The sequence below is a fragment of the Hevea brasiliensis genome, chromosome 9, assembly GCF_030052815.1.
Source record: "Hevea brasiliensis isolate MT/VB/25A 57/8 chromosome 9, ASM3005281v1, whole genome shotgun sequence".
Classification (NCBI taxonomy): Eukaryota; Viridiplantae; Streptophyta; class Magnoliopsida; order Malpighiales; family Euphorbiaceae; genus Hevea; species Hevea brasiliensis.
Window position 1 is genome coordinate 763,701 of NC_079501.1, and position 18,110 is coordinate 781,810.

At 32.4% G+C, this 18,110-nt stretch overlaps 1 pseudogene; it reads right to left on the bottom strand.

Moving 5' to 3' along the window:
- Nucleotides 1–1,463: 1,463 nt before the first annotated feature.
- On the bottom strand, nucleotides 1,464–12,637 carry LOC110650954 (leucine carboxyl methyltransferase 1 homolog; annotated as a pseudogene).
- Between the last annotated feature and the right edge of the window lie 5,473 nt (nucleotides 12,638–18,110).

The window sequence follows — 18,110 nt, forward strand, 5'->3', positions numbered from 1 at the left end:
TTGTGTTCTTTTGGGTCATCAACAGTTCTTATCATCGTCATCTTAATTTTTGTTTTTTTTTTTTCAATCGTGCACACATCAATTTATATTGTTCATCCAATTAATTCTACAAAGATGAGTTTTTTTTTTTTTAATTATGATGACTTAGGAATAGTAAAGAAAAAAATAAATTTTAGAGAAAAAAGCAATGCAAAAGCATAGATATTCCGCAATAAGTGGGATCCTTCATGGAAAAGTAGATGATGAAAAGTAGAGACTGAGGTTGAAAACGGTGAAAGTTCCTTTTTTCTTTTTTTTTTTTAAACAGCTCAACATTAATCCTGATGTGCTGGATTCGACCATAGACAGGCTTCCTTTTATTAATGTTTGATGCGTTTCTACAAAAATAAAAAGGCATTTTTTTTTACCGTAAAACTTAACGGTATGAAAGATGATTTCTTCAATTTGGATTCTCCCTATCCTCACGGTCATTTGGAAAGTATCGGATTCTTCATAAAATGAGATGTTCCTTTCAACATAATCTTTAGCAAATGGCATCTTAAAAAGAGTATCCTCTTATCTTTTATATTGAATTGGGTGGGGATTGGGAGGTGATGCTCAGATCAGTATCAGTATCAGTAAATGCCACAATCCTATTCCTAACTATTTCTCTAAACTGGCGATTGAATCCAACCTAATCCTCTAATTGACCACCATAATAGTATGAGCGATTATGATGATAGGCTAGATTGAGATGCACATACCGCAGCATTCAGCACATGTCCATGGTACGACAAAAATTACTTGTACAAAGACCAGGTTCCAGAACAATAATGGTTTCTCATTTTTCTCAATAGAAAAACAGATGATCACAAGATATCCTGCTTCAAACTGTAAACGAAGAAGGTCACTCAAAAGCTGCAACCCTAAAATTTCACTGAATTTAGGTGTTACAAATATCCAAGCGGACTACATAAAGTAGCAGGAAACAAACAGAGTACGTGGTAGGCGGCAATCCAAAGAAAATGATGGAACTGTTCGCTTTCATAAAGCCAACCAAAGTGGACCATACACATCCAGCCTATATATTCATCATAAAACATTAGTGTTTTCGTTTGTGGGCCCTAATCATTTCTTTTAATGTCTAATTTATTATTTGGACATCGAACATACACGTAAGATGGATTGGGATAAACGAGATCTTCAGAAATGGGATTATTAACACACAAAAAAAAAAGTGCTAAATTTCTCTTTTTCTCCTAGCTCAAACTATCTAGTCCTAATGTGAAAATCCATCAATTTCTTTTTTTGAACGCAGGCACTAACCTCACACCCCGAGCAAACTGCCTAACGAGTCAGGTCTCTGTTCTTAGGATGGCAAATCGATGGTCACATATTCACATTGATTTTTGCAACATTTAGCTACACTGGCACTTTGGTCATCTAGGGAAAGCCCAAAAAAAAGGGCATGCAAAGAAAAAACGGGAGCAAAGGAAAATAAATTATAGAGTGAATACATTTAAAAGCACCAACGATGCCCGTGTATTTCCACATGACATGGACCCCAAAGGCATTGTATGACAGAGTCCAGTTCTGTAGGGTCCCACCACGATTTCTTTTGCCAAACAGCTAGCAAAAAAAAAAAAAATCCGTCTTCTAGAGTCAGACAAACTGCGCACAGGGGGATTCATCCACACAAGTCATCAATCCTTATGGAGAATTTACTTAAAGACTGACTACTAGCTTGAGAGGCCGCTTTACTTGACAATCTCTTAACCTGGTTAAGTGGCACGAGCCAGTCACAAAGGCTGCTCTGCAACTGTTTGTTTAACCAAACTCGGCAACAGCAGCCACGTCTGGTCCGGTCTCGCCTTGGCTTTCATGGAGATGTTGAGGGGGAATTGACCACGTGCTGCTGGTGGGTAGGAAAACCGAAATTCCTAAAGAGCCCCTGTGTCATGGAAAAGTAAACCGTGACGCTGATATCGTTGGGGATATCAAACAATAGCTTAAGCATCTCTGGCAAAATAAAGTGGTTTTGTAAATCTCATCATACCATCTCTAAGAAAAAGAAAAAGAGAAAGAGAAAGAGAAAGAATGGGGACACCATTCGCTACTTATTGCTTGTTTGACACAATTCAGCCAATAAACACAAAACTTATAATGAAAAAACTGAACATGGCCCATGAGACCTTGAGACTTAAGAGATCCTAAGTTCAGCTTCCACCATTGCTGGTTTGGGTTGCTGTATTTTACTGTTTACTTTGCATTTACAAATGCACTTTCACTAATTTCAGTAGTAATTAATATGATTAAGATCTGTACTTGTATTCCCACCTCTGACAAAAAAAAAAAAAAAAAAAAAAGATGAAAATATGGACAGGTCTTACACTATCACTCGATAAGAGGAATTAACCAACATCTACCAACATGAGGAAATGCAAATGAATTGTGAAATTTACTACAATGTAATTTCACATTGCTATGATGGAAAATAACATGGCTAAGGATGAGAGAATTCCAAAATGGAATTGGGCTAACATGTGTACATACCATGGCATCATTTATCGCGCAAGTCACACAGTAGTGCTCCTGAAAAATAGCAGTTAAGGACAAAAATGAGAACTAACAACATCAGCAAAAATAACGATGCACTTGACACTTCTTTTTGCAATACAAATGAGGAATTAGCTTGCCTGCATCATGTGCCACTCTTCAAACTCATCAAATAATTCCAGCCATTCAATCCTAAGGAACATTGTACAACAGATGAGAAACATCCCATAATGTATTTCAGGGCTAAAGAAAAGGGCAAAGAGAGAAGAAAGGAAAAACTAAACAGCAGAAAACAGATCATAAAAATATTTATTAAAGAAAAATAGTGAGAGAAAGAAAAAGGGTGAACAGCCAAACAGGAAAAAGAATTTCCTTTTATATCATTCTACAATCAGCGTGTCAGAATCTTAAAAAGACAGACAATAAGGATTCCTCCTTTCAAAAGGGCAGAACCTCAAAAGGCAGTCACGTAACTAAGCAGTGAAATCTATCCAGTCTCATCATATTTCTTTGGACTAATATATGATCTTCTTAAAGTTTCTAATTTCAGGAACACTCTCAGGCAGTCAGCAATGGCATCTTTTCCACCTAGGCATAAACATGCTCAATGTAGTTATAATACAATTACAACTTGGGTTCAGATTGCTAAAAATGCATGTGCAACTAGCCAATGCTGCTAGATTCAGTTTGCTTGCCATTCAAATGATTACTGCAAATGCACCCTTAAGCATGTATAATTGCATCTATAGAAATAATACAATGAGAAGTCTTGCTTCCAAGACCATGAGAACTGAAAAGGCATAACTGGCAAGCTGGTTTTCACTAGATCATCTACAGAGTATGTGTGTGAGTGCGTTATAGTCAAAGTGGAAAAATAACAGATATTGCAAGGATTGGGTCATGGCATTCTGATACAATGCTGACATTACTTGATGACAGATAAATTATGAAGTTAGGAAAAACTGAAGTAGTAAATAATGCCCAATGCCCATCTAGTACATAAAATAATAGTCATTGTTCACCTCTAGAATCAAATTAACAACATAAAGAAAATAAAAAGGAAAAAAAAATAATATATGGAAGGCCAGATCAAAAAAAAAAAATACAGACCTTTTTGCAAAATTGCAATTTAATCCAATCATTTCAATTTTGGCAATTTAGGCCAATTTTAGCATATTTGTTGCAATTTTATCAAATTGACAGAAACTGGCCTCCAATTTTATCTAGTTAACCAAAATTCGGCTTACAATTATCAACCTCTCCCTTTACTATAATTTTATTTCAAAATTTGAAGCCTAATTTTGCTAAATTGGATGAAATTGCAACAAGTATGCTAAAATTGGCCTAAATTGCCAAAACTGAAATTATTGGATTAAATTGCAATTTCATTAAAAGGTTTGAATTTTTTAATCATTAGGTCTATATGAAATTATGAACTATTGTTGACTGTTCAATATATACCTGTGCCTTTCCTGAGCTTCAATAAAATCACTATAAACTCTCAGCATGTCCCAGGCAATAGCCCTTTGACACCTCACATAATGTGCAAGAAAAAAAGCATTTAAATTTTTAGAAAAATATCAGTGAATTAAATAAAGAAAAGGAAAAAACAGTTTTGGTTAAAAACCTTAAGAATAAGTGTTGGAATCCCTTAATTAGTACATTAGCTGTAAATTAGAATGTGTTAAAATCTCTTAATTAGTGCATTAGCTGTAAATTAGTGATATTAAGAATATTTGTATTTATTAGTTTTTATTTTCTTTCCTATTAAGGCTATAGTCTTTGTGTATAAATTTGAATCATTGTAACACTGTGAAATACATCAAGAAATTCTTCAATTCTCTCTAATCTCAACATGGTATCAGAGCCTAAGCCATTTTATCTGGCAATTTTTTTTTTACAGTGAGAAATAGTTAGGGTTTGTGTGGGTAAGCCTTGAAAGCGGGTTTGTTGAGGGAGGTAGTTGTCACCGCCCCTTTAGGAAGGAAGAAAACCTCATCGCTGGTCCTCGCCTGGATTCTCGCTGCCATCTAGTGAGATACATGATCCCACGCGTCGACAGAAGGTTTCCGGCTCTTGTACACATGCCAGGTAGTGAGCCTGTTCCTGGTCAGTTTTTCCGGCTGTACTTCTTTTTTTCGATGACATTCCTAGTGTACCGTGCCTCTGCCCAACCCATTCCTATCTCTTGGTTTGCAATTTTATTTTTGGGTATTTATCTTTTGCCTACTGTTTCTTTTAATCAGTTCTCTGAATCACGTCTGATGCAAAAAATTTAGTAGTTGAAGGGAAAATAACTACTACAACTGAAAATCCCTCATTAATTATTAGCCCCGTAAAGCTTGATGGGACAAATTACCTTACATAGTCTAGATCGTGTCTCCTTTTTATTCAAGCTAGAGGGTTGCAGGGTTATCTTACTGGAGATAAGCAAAAACCAGAAAAGTCTGCTTCTACCTATAGTCAATGGGAGTCAGAAAATTCTCTTATCATGTCATGGTTTATCAATTCCATGCAACCACATATAGCTCATGGGTATTTACTATTGAATAGTGCAGCTGCCATTTGGAGTGCAATTTCTTAGACCTATTCTCAAGTTGGGAACGATGTGCAAGTGTATGAGCTTCAAAACAAGGTTTATGATATGAAACAGGGTGATCTAACTATTGCTCAATATTATGCAGAATTGAGTGGTCTATGACAAAAACTGGACTTTTACCAGGACTTTCAGGCCTCATGTCCTAAAGATGCTGTTAAATTTCAGAAGCTGGTTGAGAAAGAGCGGATCTATGATTTTCTTACTGGGTTGAATATGGAATATGATCAAATTAGGGTCCAAGTGCTTGGGAATGATCCTTTACCTAACTTAAGACAAACATACTCTTATGTTCAGCAGGAAGAAAGCAAGAGGAGTGCCATGATTCATTCTATGTCTGTTGATAAGACAAGGTTAGTTGCTAATTCCTCACGTGAACAGTCACATGGTTCATCAGATAAGGATCAACTACATTGTGACTATTATGGAAAAAACCGGCATACTAAGGAACACTATTGGAAATTGCATAGACGCCCTACTAAAAGGCGTGAAGGAAAAAGGATGGGCCTTACTAGACCACAAGCTAATGTATCTGAGGCTGTGAATCTATCTGAAGATACTACCACCACTGAGATGTTTTCCAATGAAGAAGTACAGACTCTAAGGCGTTTGCTATCACAACTTGAATCGCAATCCACCACAGTTGCCTCTTCTAACTTCGTCAACTCAGGTAATGCTTTTCTTGCCAGTCTTAATAATTCTTTTGGGGTTATAGATTCTCGAACAAACAAGCATATGACAGGCTCTTCAAATAAATTCATATTCTATTCTCCATGTTTAGGAAAAGAAAAAGTTCACATTGCGGATGGATCCTTATGTAGTATTTCTGGAACAGGTTCTGTTAAATGTACCCCTAATATAAGTCTTAGTTCTGTTTTACATGTGCCTAGCTTTCCTATTAACCTCTTGTCTGTCAGTTCAATCACAAAAGTTCTAAACTGCAAAATTGAATTTTCCCAACTCACTGTGTATTTCAGGAATTGACGACAGGGAGAACGATTGGCAGTGGTAGACTGCAAGATAGGCTATATCTCTTGAATAATTATGTTAGCCAGGCCATGTTGAGGCAATCTATGGGTGCTAAGGAACAAATTATCATGTGGCATAGGAGACTAGGACATCCTTCATTTACTGTGTTAGAAAAACTTTATCCTTTTCTGTTTAAACAATACAAAACTGAATTGTTAGTATGTGATGCTTATGAGTTTGCTAAACATACTAGACAATCTTATCCTGCAATAAATAATAAGGCTTTAATTCCTTTTATGACTATCCATTCTAATGTATGGAGGCCTATTCAAACTGTGACTTTATTGGGTTACAGATGGTTTGTGACCTTTATTGATTGTTGCAGTAGGTTAACTTGGGTATATTTGATGAAAGGGAAAAATGAAGTTTTCTCTTGTTTCCAACAGTTCCATAAAATGATTAGTACACAGTTTGATGCTCATGTTAAAATATTGAGAACTGATAATGGTACAATATATATAAATAGAGTCTTACAAGAGTATTTGAAGGCACATGAAATTTTATATCAGACTTGTTGTGTTAATACTAGTTCACAAAATGGGGTATCTGAGAGAAAAAATAGACACTTACTTGAGATTGCTAAGTCTCTTATATTTACCATGAATGTTCTTAAACCTTACTGGGGGGATGCTATTCTTTCTGCTGCATATCTTATTAACAGGATGCCTCTTCGGACATTGGAGTTTAAGAGTCCTTTAGAGATTTTGCAGGGTAAAAATTCATATACCGTTCCTCCAAAGGTATTTGGTTGTGTTTGCTTTGTTCATAAGCTTAATAGTGGGAAATTAGAACCCTGAGCCCTGAAATGTATTTTTGTTGGTTATTCTAGCACTCAGAAGGGATATAGGTGTTATCATCCGAATCTTATTTCCATCCACCTCTTCAGGGGGAGCATAGGAAGGAAGAGGTGTATTTTCCTTCATCCTCATCCTCTCCCAACCTTCAATTTCAGGGGGAGAATCTGGGTTTAGAGCCTATATCTAACAATGAAACTCAGGGAGAGTCACCTAAATCTCAAGAAAGACTGAAAAGGCCAGATTTAAAAACATATACTCGACAAAAAAAGACAGATATAGCCATCGAGCAGGAGACTGCTGATCAACCGGAATCCCCAGATTCAATTCTTGGACATCTTCAGGTATGTGATGAGACTCCTTTGACTCCTGATGAGTCTAATTTTGATTCTCAGTCTGTTCTTCTTTCTTCTGATAATGATCTTAATATTTCTATTGCTCTCCGGAAAGGTGTTAGGACCTGTACTAAACATCCCATTTCTAATTTCATCTCCTATAATTCTCTGTCTTCATCCTACAGAGCCTTTCTACTATTCGTTTCCTCTATCTCTATCCCACAAGATTGGAAGAAAGCTTGCCTCAATCCAAAATGGAGGGCAACTATGGTGGAGGAGATGAAAGCTTTGGCAAAAAATAACACATGGGAAGTGGTTACTCTCCCACTGGAAAAGAAGCCAGTTGGATGCAAGTGGGTGTTCACTGTGAAGCATAGAGCAGATGGTTCAATTGAGAGGTATAAGGCCAGACTGATAGCAAAAGACTTCACATAGACATACGGAGTAGATCACCAAGAGACCTTTGCTCCTATTACCAAAATTAATACCACCAGAATTCTGTTGTCATGTGCAGCGAATCTTAAATGGGACTTGCAGTAGTTTGATGTTAAAAATGCCTTTTTACATGGTGACTTAGAAGAAGTGTATATGGAAATTCCTCCAGGGTTTGAGGGTGAGAAGACCAGAGGGAAAGCTTGCAGATTGAAAAAGGCTTTGTATGGTCTAAAACAGTCACCTAGAGCATGGTTTGATAGGTTCAATAAAGCGAAGATCTCCTTTGGATACTACCAAAGCAATGCTGATCATACCTTATTTATGAGGTATCGTAGAGGCAAAATCACACTACTTATTGTCTATGTGAATAATATTGTAGTAACTGGTGACGGTAAGGAAGCAATGGCTCTTTTAAAGGAGCGCCTAGCACAGGAGTTTGAAATCAAAGATTTGGGAAGGCTCAAGTACTTTTTTAGAGTAGAGGTTGCCATATCAGATAAGGGAATCTTTATTTCTCAAAGAAAGTATATCTTGGATCTGTCAGAAGAAACATGAATGCTGGGCTATAAACCGTCAGAGTCTCCTATTGAGACCAATCATAAATTGCAAGCTGGAGTTGGGAAATCAGTGGATTTAGGGAGATATCAGAGATTGGTTCGCAAACTAATTTATCTTTCGCACACTAGATCGGACATAGCATATGCAGTTGGTCGAGTGAGCCAGTATATGCATGATCCTCGTGAATCTCATTCGGAGGTTATTTTCCGCATCTTGCGATACCTAAAATCTACACCTAGGAAATGACTTCTTTTCTCAAAGCATAGTCACCTTCAGATTAAAGCCAAATGCAGATTGGGCTGGGTCTCTTGATGATAGGAGATCAATATCAGGATACTGTACCTTTGTTGGTGGTAATCTAGTCACCTGGAGAAGTAAGAAGCAAAATGTGACAGCTAGATCCAATGCAGAAGCCGAATTCAAGGCAATGACTCAAAGTATCTGTGAGTTATTGTGGTTACAGAAGTTGATGGAAGAATTAAAATTGTTTGAAACTAATGGTTTGTTTTTGTTTTGTGTTAACAAAGCTGCAATCAGTATAGTTCATAATCCAGTTCAGCATGATCAAACCAAACATATAGAGATTGATAGACACTTCATAAAAGAAAAAATTGCAGATGGTTCCTTAAGTGTCTCTTACGTAGGTTCGAAAGATCAGTTAGCTGATGTGTTCACTAAAGGGTTAAGTTGTAAGGTGTTTTATACCCTAATTTGCAAGTTAGGCATGTGCAACATACATGAACCAACTTGAGGGAGAGTGTTGGAATCCCTTAATTAGTGCATTAGCTGTAAATTAGAATGTGTTAAAATCCCTTAATTAGTGTATTAGCTGTAAATTAGAATGTAAATTAGTGATATTAGGGATATTTGTATTTATTAGCTTTGATTTTCTTTCCTATTAAGGCTATAGCCTTTGTGTATAAATTTGAATCAATGTAACACTGTGCAATACATCAAGAAATTCTTCAATTCTCTCTAATCTCAACAATAAGACTTCTATTTTAACAAATAAAACATGTTTGAATGTTTCAACTCCAGCTGCAAGTAGCAAAAATAATATTGAGTCCACCATTCAAGCAATCCTTTAGAGGGAAGAAATTCTGTGCCCAAAATTAATTGATTAGAATCTCTTTGTTTAAAATTATAGTTTGATATGTATGTGTGTGTGTATATATATATATATATATATATTACAATTGCTGATCAAAACTATTTTTATAACAAGACATTTGTAATCCCCACATTAAGCACCTGGAACAAGAAGAAAGTTGTGTAAACTCTGATAATCTATGTACTGAAACCCACTATATGCATGAACAATTTCGTGTCTTGATTTCCTATGAAGAAAACAAGAAGGAATTTAGTTTCATTCCCAGGAAAATTTCCTTCATGTATACCTGCCATCTTTGATCAAGAAAAACTTTTTCCTTTGCATGCAAAGTTGGTGTAGCATAAATCCCCAATAGTGCACAGCCATGACTCTAGGGACCAAAACAAGAAGAAGATAAACACCAGAAATTAATTGAATGCAGTAACATATTAAAATAAATAATAAAAAGAGACAGCAAGTAAGCAGTAACGCAGAACTGTACCCTTTAATAGTTGAGACACATAAATAAATCCAAATTACTAAAAAGAATTAGCCGAATTCATAGAAGTGTAAATTAAAGGAAGAAAAATCCAAACCTCCAAATTTTTTATCATTTGCTGTCCAAAAGCATCATCAGGGAGGATCTGCAACCATCATTGTGAAATGTAAATGATCGTCTTTTTGTGTAAAAGAACCATGTGAAGATTACAAACCAATGAAGTCAAAAAATATATGAAAAAATGGTAATTAATGTGTTCACAAATAATAACATCAATGGGCCCAAGAAGGCTTATAACCTGCTCATATAAGAAAAAAACTGCTGTTGAAAATCTCTTTGATGCCCAACCAACTATCGCACAGGTTGAATCTGGATCCAAGTATATTAGAACGCATTCTGCAATTATAAAAGTTGGCAAGCTGATAACAGTATCAGAGCAAAGCAAATCATTGTTCCCTCATCATGAAGATATAACCAGCCTCCACAAAGAAAATGACAAGGGAAAACTCAACATGGAGAAATTCTTCATCCAGAAAAAAGCCATTTGATTCAGTAAACTTGCATACTTTCTTGCATATCAATGAGAGCAAGAAGGATGAATAATGGGAAAATTATAAGGGAAAACCTAGACAATGATACTTTTCAGCAAAACGAGATGGTACTGAAAAGCTATACATATAAACATATTCCTCTTGACAGGTTGGAGTGCATGGAAAGGAGCAAATAGTGACCAAAAGACCATCACAATCACTTCTTAGAAATGAGGATTTTAAATTACCTAAGAACACCATAGAAGTAAGATAATGAAATTTGATCAACAAAAGGGAAAGAAAATCAACTCTCTATACATACTTAGGGTCCATATTAGCCAGTGCTATGATTTCATCTAGTTTTTGTATATCGCGCAGGTCAACTGGTAGTAGCTTGTAATGATCACTGAGCACTTCTCCTTTCTCTGTAAAGAAAAAAAAGACAGTAATGCAAACTAGAAATTAAAAGTGAGGTATTTCAAATCATGTCATCAATACATCATAGATTGTAACATCCGTCACAAACATGAAACAGGTGCCAGTGCTACACACACCTCAGGATTCCAAGAACAGAAATTTATGAATTTACCTCGTGAGATTGATGCTGTAGCCCCAACTTTGTATGACTGTAGGATTCAATAATTGCCCCCTTTTTACTAGTTACCTAACAAAGCCCTTACGTAAGTTGAGAGGAAACAGCTAAACCTTGGGCCAGCAAACATAAATAGGTTAATATAGTTGTAACCTCATGGCACAGAAATATGCTAGTACACTGCTAGATTAACTCATAGGATAGCAATGCATGTTTCAAACTCAGACCTCGTTGAAATCCAGCTCCACATATAAAGATGGTGCTTTTCCCTCATCCTGTAACAGAAAGTGTTACAATTCCGATAAGCCATCCAATATCTATAATTTAGCACAGAACTATAATATAAGCAATGCCTAGTTATGATTGTAACACCCCATTTCTTGACAAGTATTTATGATCTCAGGCTCCTAAGAATCATTATTAGGTTCTTGACCTCATTTTGTACCATGCACAAATTTCATTACAACTAATTGATTTTATACTTTGCTTGTGTTCTTCCTCTCCCCTTTTTTATTTTTCTTTTTCTTATTTTATTTCCAGTGACAATTCAAATTGCTCCCATGAAAAAAATGTGGTCACACAGAAAGTTGAAAAGCAAAAAGATAGATTTTATGGGAAAGTAATGAAGCAGAAGCAACTCTCATTTGCGCGCTCAATTTTATCACAAGGTAGAAATACAGTGATTCACCTGCAACTGAAAGTAAGTTGTATCAAAACCTGCTCCAATTGACAATATCTGCTTCTTGATGTGCCCTTCTTCATCAGCATTCATTTCACAATCAAGAAACTGATATAGAAGCTTCCGAAGAGCAGCCCATCGCGCAAAGTAGCCTCAATTATAAGAAATAAAAAGCATCAAATTAAGAAAAACTAACTATGGATAGAGAAAGGATTATAACGTCAAAAATGTGATGTAGTTTCAATAACTAATTCATACCGAGGTTGATTGTTGGGGATCTCCTCACAGGTCGTCTTACAAATAAATGGATATAGTCATCTTTCATGTATCCCTTCTTCACACAGGACCTCTAAGATCAAACTACATAAAGCATCATTCAGCACACAAGCCCATACTCAAACAAAAACAATAATGATCTCTTCGATTGGACAGAATTTTTATTGGTTCATTTGGAACCTACTCAAACTTGAAACCTCACAAGCTGTGAGACGACGAATTGGACAGAATTTTCTCCCATATTCTTTTATTTTCTCAGCAAACAAACAGAATGCAATAGGAAATTAAAAATAGCACGAAGAAAACTAGAAACTAAAATGAGAGGTGAAACAAGAGATTCGAAGTAAACATTACGCACAATTTACTGACTGAAGCGTCGTCGTTTGCGGCTTGAACTGCTGCTTTATTGCTGTGCGAATCAGCCACGGGACTCGCCATCGTTAATTTGCCTCTTGTGAGAGAGGAGAGCCTCAAAAACACACCTTATATGCTCAACGATGTGAAGGGACCGATACAGAGAGGATTTCCAAGATGCAATTGCAAGTTGATCGGAGATTTCAGTTCACATAGCTAACTAGACAATTTCTTCTGTTCACTGTTCTAGCTAGGGCTGTTCATGGTTGTTGGGGACCAAACCGAATTAGGGAATCCAACCAAAATGAAGAACTGCATGGGATCGATAAGAATCATATTAAACTGAATTTATTTTGATATTTTTGTTTGATTTTGATTCTTCACTGTAAATCGAATAGAAATCGTATGGAAATTGAATTATCGATTTCTAAATTGAATTAAAACTGTATCAAACAGGAATCGAACTGAGAACTAAATTTATACATATATATTTTTCTAAGTTTTTTTATATGCATTATATACTTTCAATATATGATATATTATATATTAATAGCTCAATTTAAAACTTAAATACTAATTCAAGTATGACTTTTTAATGAAATAATTACATAAAATTATTTTAAGAATTAAGAATCGAACTGGAATAGTATCAAACCGACCGGAATCAAAGAATCGAAAACTGTATCGAACTGAAATTAAAATAATGAATAACTGAATTGAAATCGTACCGAAATTTTAAAATTTCGATTTGATTTTGATTACTAGATAAATCTTGAACTGAACTGAAACCGAATACCCCTAATTCTAGTTACAAGAAATTAAACAAGCTCTGATATTAGGTCTGATGTGTAGCGTGAACACTTCTGAGTCTGTTCTTAAGCGCTAAAGCCAAAAAGTGAATCCAAAATGAGGTGAGAAATAGGATAAATTTTGATAATTGTCCTTAAATTTATCTAATTATAACATTACAGTGTCTGAACTTAAAAATATAATACAAAACCTCATCAACTTTCAAATTTTACATAGTCAAATCTCTCTAATATACAATTACCGATTTTTCAGTCAGACGCTTATCTGGACAGTTATAGTATAGAGCTTAATCAGTATTTTTCTTTTATTTCTCAAGCCATGTATAAATTAAATCATTATTCTCTGTGTAGATAGAATAAATTGCATGAGAAAGGAAAGATAAATATTGACTAAGCGCGCATGTGAGAGCTGTTCACATCAGTTTCTAACTAAAAAATCAATAATTGGAAGTCAGAGGGATTTTACTGTACAAAATTTAAAAGTTTATGAAATTTTATGTTACATTTTAAAGTTGAAGGACTGTAATATTATAACTATATAAGTTCAAGGACAATTATTAAAATTTATCTATAAGAAATATATAGCCTAAGAAGAGAACGATTCTCACTGTTTTGATTTTATATTTGGATAAGGAAATGAAAATAAATGAAAAAAAAAGTTTATAAATTTATGGCTAGTATTAAATTTAAAAAATTAAAAAATAAATAAATTAAAATTCAAATCATATTAAATTGAATTGAAACAAAATTTATTTATTCAATTTAATTTGTTATTTTAAACTTTATTTTTAATTTTTTTTAATATTTATTTTAGACTTATTATAATTATAACTAATTATTTTATTCACTTATTACATGAATTATTTATTATTTTATTTTAATAATATAAATTAATATATATTTTCATAATTATATTATAAAATTATGTTAATGGTAAAATTTTTAATTTATTATAATTTTATTTCAGGTGATAATAAATTTTTTAACACTTTAAATTATAAATTTCAAAAGTTTAAAATTTTGAAAGGATATTGTAAAAAAAATTAGATAGTATGATATAAAATTTTGATAGTTGAAATTAAAAAAAAATTAAAAACAATTGATATATAATATAATAAATTAATTTTTTATATAATAATACAAAAATAAAAACAATAAAGAAATTGTACCACATAGCGATTTTTTAAGTAACTTTACTAGTTTAAGTGGTATGCATTCGTAACTCAATTTTATGTATATCAATTTTTTAATTTAAATTTTAATTTAAAATATGACAATAATTAATTAAAAATAAACAATTCAATTTCATTCTATCCAATTTTTTTCTTAAAAATACACTAAACCAAACAAATCTAATTCTTTAAATTTAAAAGCTGAAACAAATTGATTTATAGGAAAATTATAATTTAAATTTAAATTAAATTGATTAAATATATTTTTATTTGAATTCAATTTTTTTACTTTATATTTAATCAACAGTATTAACATATTTTCAAAATGATAAAAATATAAATTAAAATTAAATAAAATATAAAAATTAAAATAGATATAATACTCATCAAGTTCACTTAATAATTATATATAATCTACATAATAGTAGTTTAGAGCCGAAATATTTTTCTATTTTAATTTTAAATTTAAATGAAATTAAATGTAATAATGACATTCAATAATAATTGAATGGTATATAAACATAAAATGTAATAATGAATTTTTTTTCTTTTTCAATGGAAGTCTAATGAACAAATAACATGATCATAAGTAATAATTATTTTCTTTTTTAGTATATGAGAAAATTTGAATTCAAAATTTTTTCACTTTTTATACTTTAAATGTGAGAGTATCTCCTACTTGACAGGAATATTTATTTAATTTACTCTTGGAAAAAAATATAATAAAAATATAAATATCCATAGATAACAAAAAAAATATATATTGTTTTATGAGAAAATTTTAAAAAATAATTTTTAATATATTCAAAACACTTTATTTTATTTAATCATTATTTTAAAGCAATAAGTGAAAAACCTAAAATTTTTTAAACCATAGATAAATTATTATTTAATTTATGTATTTATTAAAACTAAATTAATTGGTTTTTTTATTTTGAAAAATGCATTATTTATTTTTTTTAATTCATTAAACTATTTAGTTTATACACTATTTTTTTTTCATTTGTAAAAGATTTTAATGTTAGTTAAACCATTATTTACTGTTACACATTACCCTTCCGTAAGGCATAATATGATCCCGTAGTATATATAATAAATTACTGAAATTCGCCTACTAATAACTCATTAAATATACTATAAGGGATTTCAAAACAATTTTCATTCATTTTTAAAATAGTGGGTAATATTGAATATTTATTCATACCATTAATTGAAGTTTATGTCATTAATTAAATTTTTTATTAAATTAGGTTTTTCGAAAATTTTACAAAAATTTTCGCAAAGTACCGATTAAAAATGGAAAAAACAGTTATTCAAAACCTGTTAAAAAACACTTACAATATTTATAATTCCCACAACTCCATTTGTACTCATCACCATCCATTCTCAATTCAACACAATTTCAAGCAAAACCACAATTTATAGAATTCTCAAAGAAGTTTAACTACTGCATTTATAAAAAAAATAAATAAGTTTATATTACAAAATTTTACATTAATCAAAATGACAGTATATCTTTTATACAACTGCTTAATGATCACATATGGATTCATACAATTTAATTTACATTAAAAAAAAATTACAAAGGGGTATAACTGATATATCCGGAATAAGTCTAAAACAAACTCTAATCTTAGCTCCAAGCAGTTCACTCTGATGCTTTATCTTTTACCCTATCTGCGATAGTAAGAAAAGCCATCGTTAAGTAATTTCACCCAGTGGTACACAACTAATATAAACAAAATATTATAAAATAAAATAAATCAATTCATAATAAATCAAAGTTTTCATAATAATGAAACATATCAAATTATCAAATCACTAAAAACCATCATTTCAATCATATTTCACAAACCTTGAGGAAAAAGGTGTTGCCAAGAACACAGAGTCTAGATTATGAGACAAAATTTCACGATAAATGCCTTGTTGTACACCACAACAAAGCAAATCGCCTCACTAACCGTTATTAATAAGGGAACGGCTAGCTAGCTAATGAGTACTCACATAGTCTTACCCCACTAACCATTATTAATGGGAAACATAGCAATTTTAATTGTCAAACTCCTAATAGCCGTTACTACTGGGGAGTTTCGAACAGGATTGTCATGCTAACTGTGATTTAAAAACAACTTCATAAAATTTTCATTCAAATAATTATATTTTAATTCACATAACACAGATCATTAAAAAATTTACCCTTATAGGGTTGACAACACATAATTCATAAAATTCAAGGAGAAAATCATAATTGCAACCAAAACATTTATAATTATAATTCATTCAAAACTATTTACAAAATTAAAATCAATTAAATAAAATTAGTTGCGTACAAACCTCTAATGAGTCGTCTCTCTGCCTTGACTCACTTTTTCCTTATCCTTTATGGTCTCTTTTTTTACTGAAAAATACAATTTAAAGTGTTTCAGTAATCATTCAATATCACTTCTAATAATAATTCCAACAATTAAAATTTACATTTTCACTTTATTTATATAGTCCTCTAAGTTGAATTTTTATATTTTGTATATTTATGATTACTATTCATTTGACAAATTAGGTAAAATATTGAATTTCTCATACTTAATAGGTATGCTAATTCTAATTACCCCCACATACCATATTTTGGGTCATAAATTTGTTGGCATTAGTTGCTAATCTCAATTCAAAACTCATTGGAAGAAATTCTAAAAATTCAGATTTTGTCTCCTAAGTTTACTATTCTATTGGATCAATCTACAGTAGAAATTTGGTTAAATTTTCTTCATCAAAGTTGTTCCTTAATGTCTTAACTTTAATTCCCTTTTTGAATAACTCCATTTAGAATTTTGTAACTCAAGTTATGTCAATTTTACTAAGGTTGGCCGGATTGATCAAAACCCAGAAATTCTGAGCAAATTTAGGTCTGGCATATTTAGTGACCTAATTTTGGCTGGCAATTTAACTAGGTTATAGTTAGAATTTGGGTTTGTATTCTCCATAAAAGTTGTTTTACTATATCTAAGCTTTTCAATGGTATAAAAATCAGGTCATTTAGACTTTTCTACACAAAGTTATGACCATTTGAACATGTACTATTCACATTGTCAGTTTTGTCCAGTGACAGGGTACCTAATCTGGATTTAACCAAATTTTACACCAACATATGGTCAGTTTTAGGGCAAAGTTTATACATGAAAATTGTTGCTTTGAGTCTTAATTTTCATCTCCAATTGACCTCACACCAATTGGAGCAACAAAATTTCAATTATGGCCATTTGAGTGGACTAAGGTAAAGCTGTTCATAATTAGACATTACCACATTCACACTTCAATTCATTCCATGCATTCAATCACACTCCTAAACACACCTATTGACCAATTTAAGCATCAATTATGTCAATTGGGCATCAATTCACTAAAATCTCCAAATTTTTCCTAATTTCCCAATTGTCAAGAACCCTAATTTCTAATTGTCACAATTCACTCAATTTAAGCATACTAATTACCTACACTTAGTCCTTTAGGTATGAATACAAGTCTAATTAGATTGAGACACTTCAATTCCCCTCAAATCCAAGGATAGCCGGAATTTCTTCCCCTCCCAATCATGCATTTTTTTTTCAAGTTTCTCAATATAAATTCATCCATTTCCACTTCAATTTACTCAATTATTCAAAAAGAAAGTTTGGATTTACTTGCCTTTTTCTTGAATTTCCAAAGCTCCAAATTCTTCAATTTTTTATCTTCCTTCTTGTTCCCAAATAATTTATCTAGGTTTAAGGATGGATTGTGGTATTAAAATTTAGGGAAATTATGGGAGGGAGTTAAGAAAATTCAAGCTTTTAACC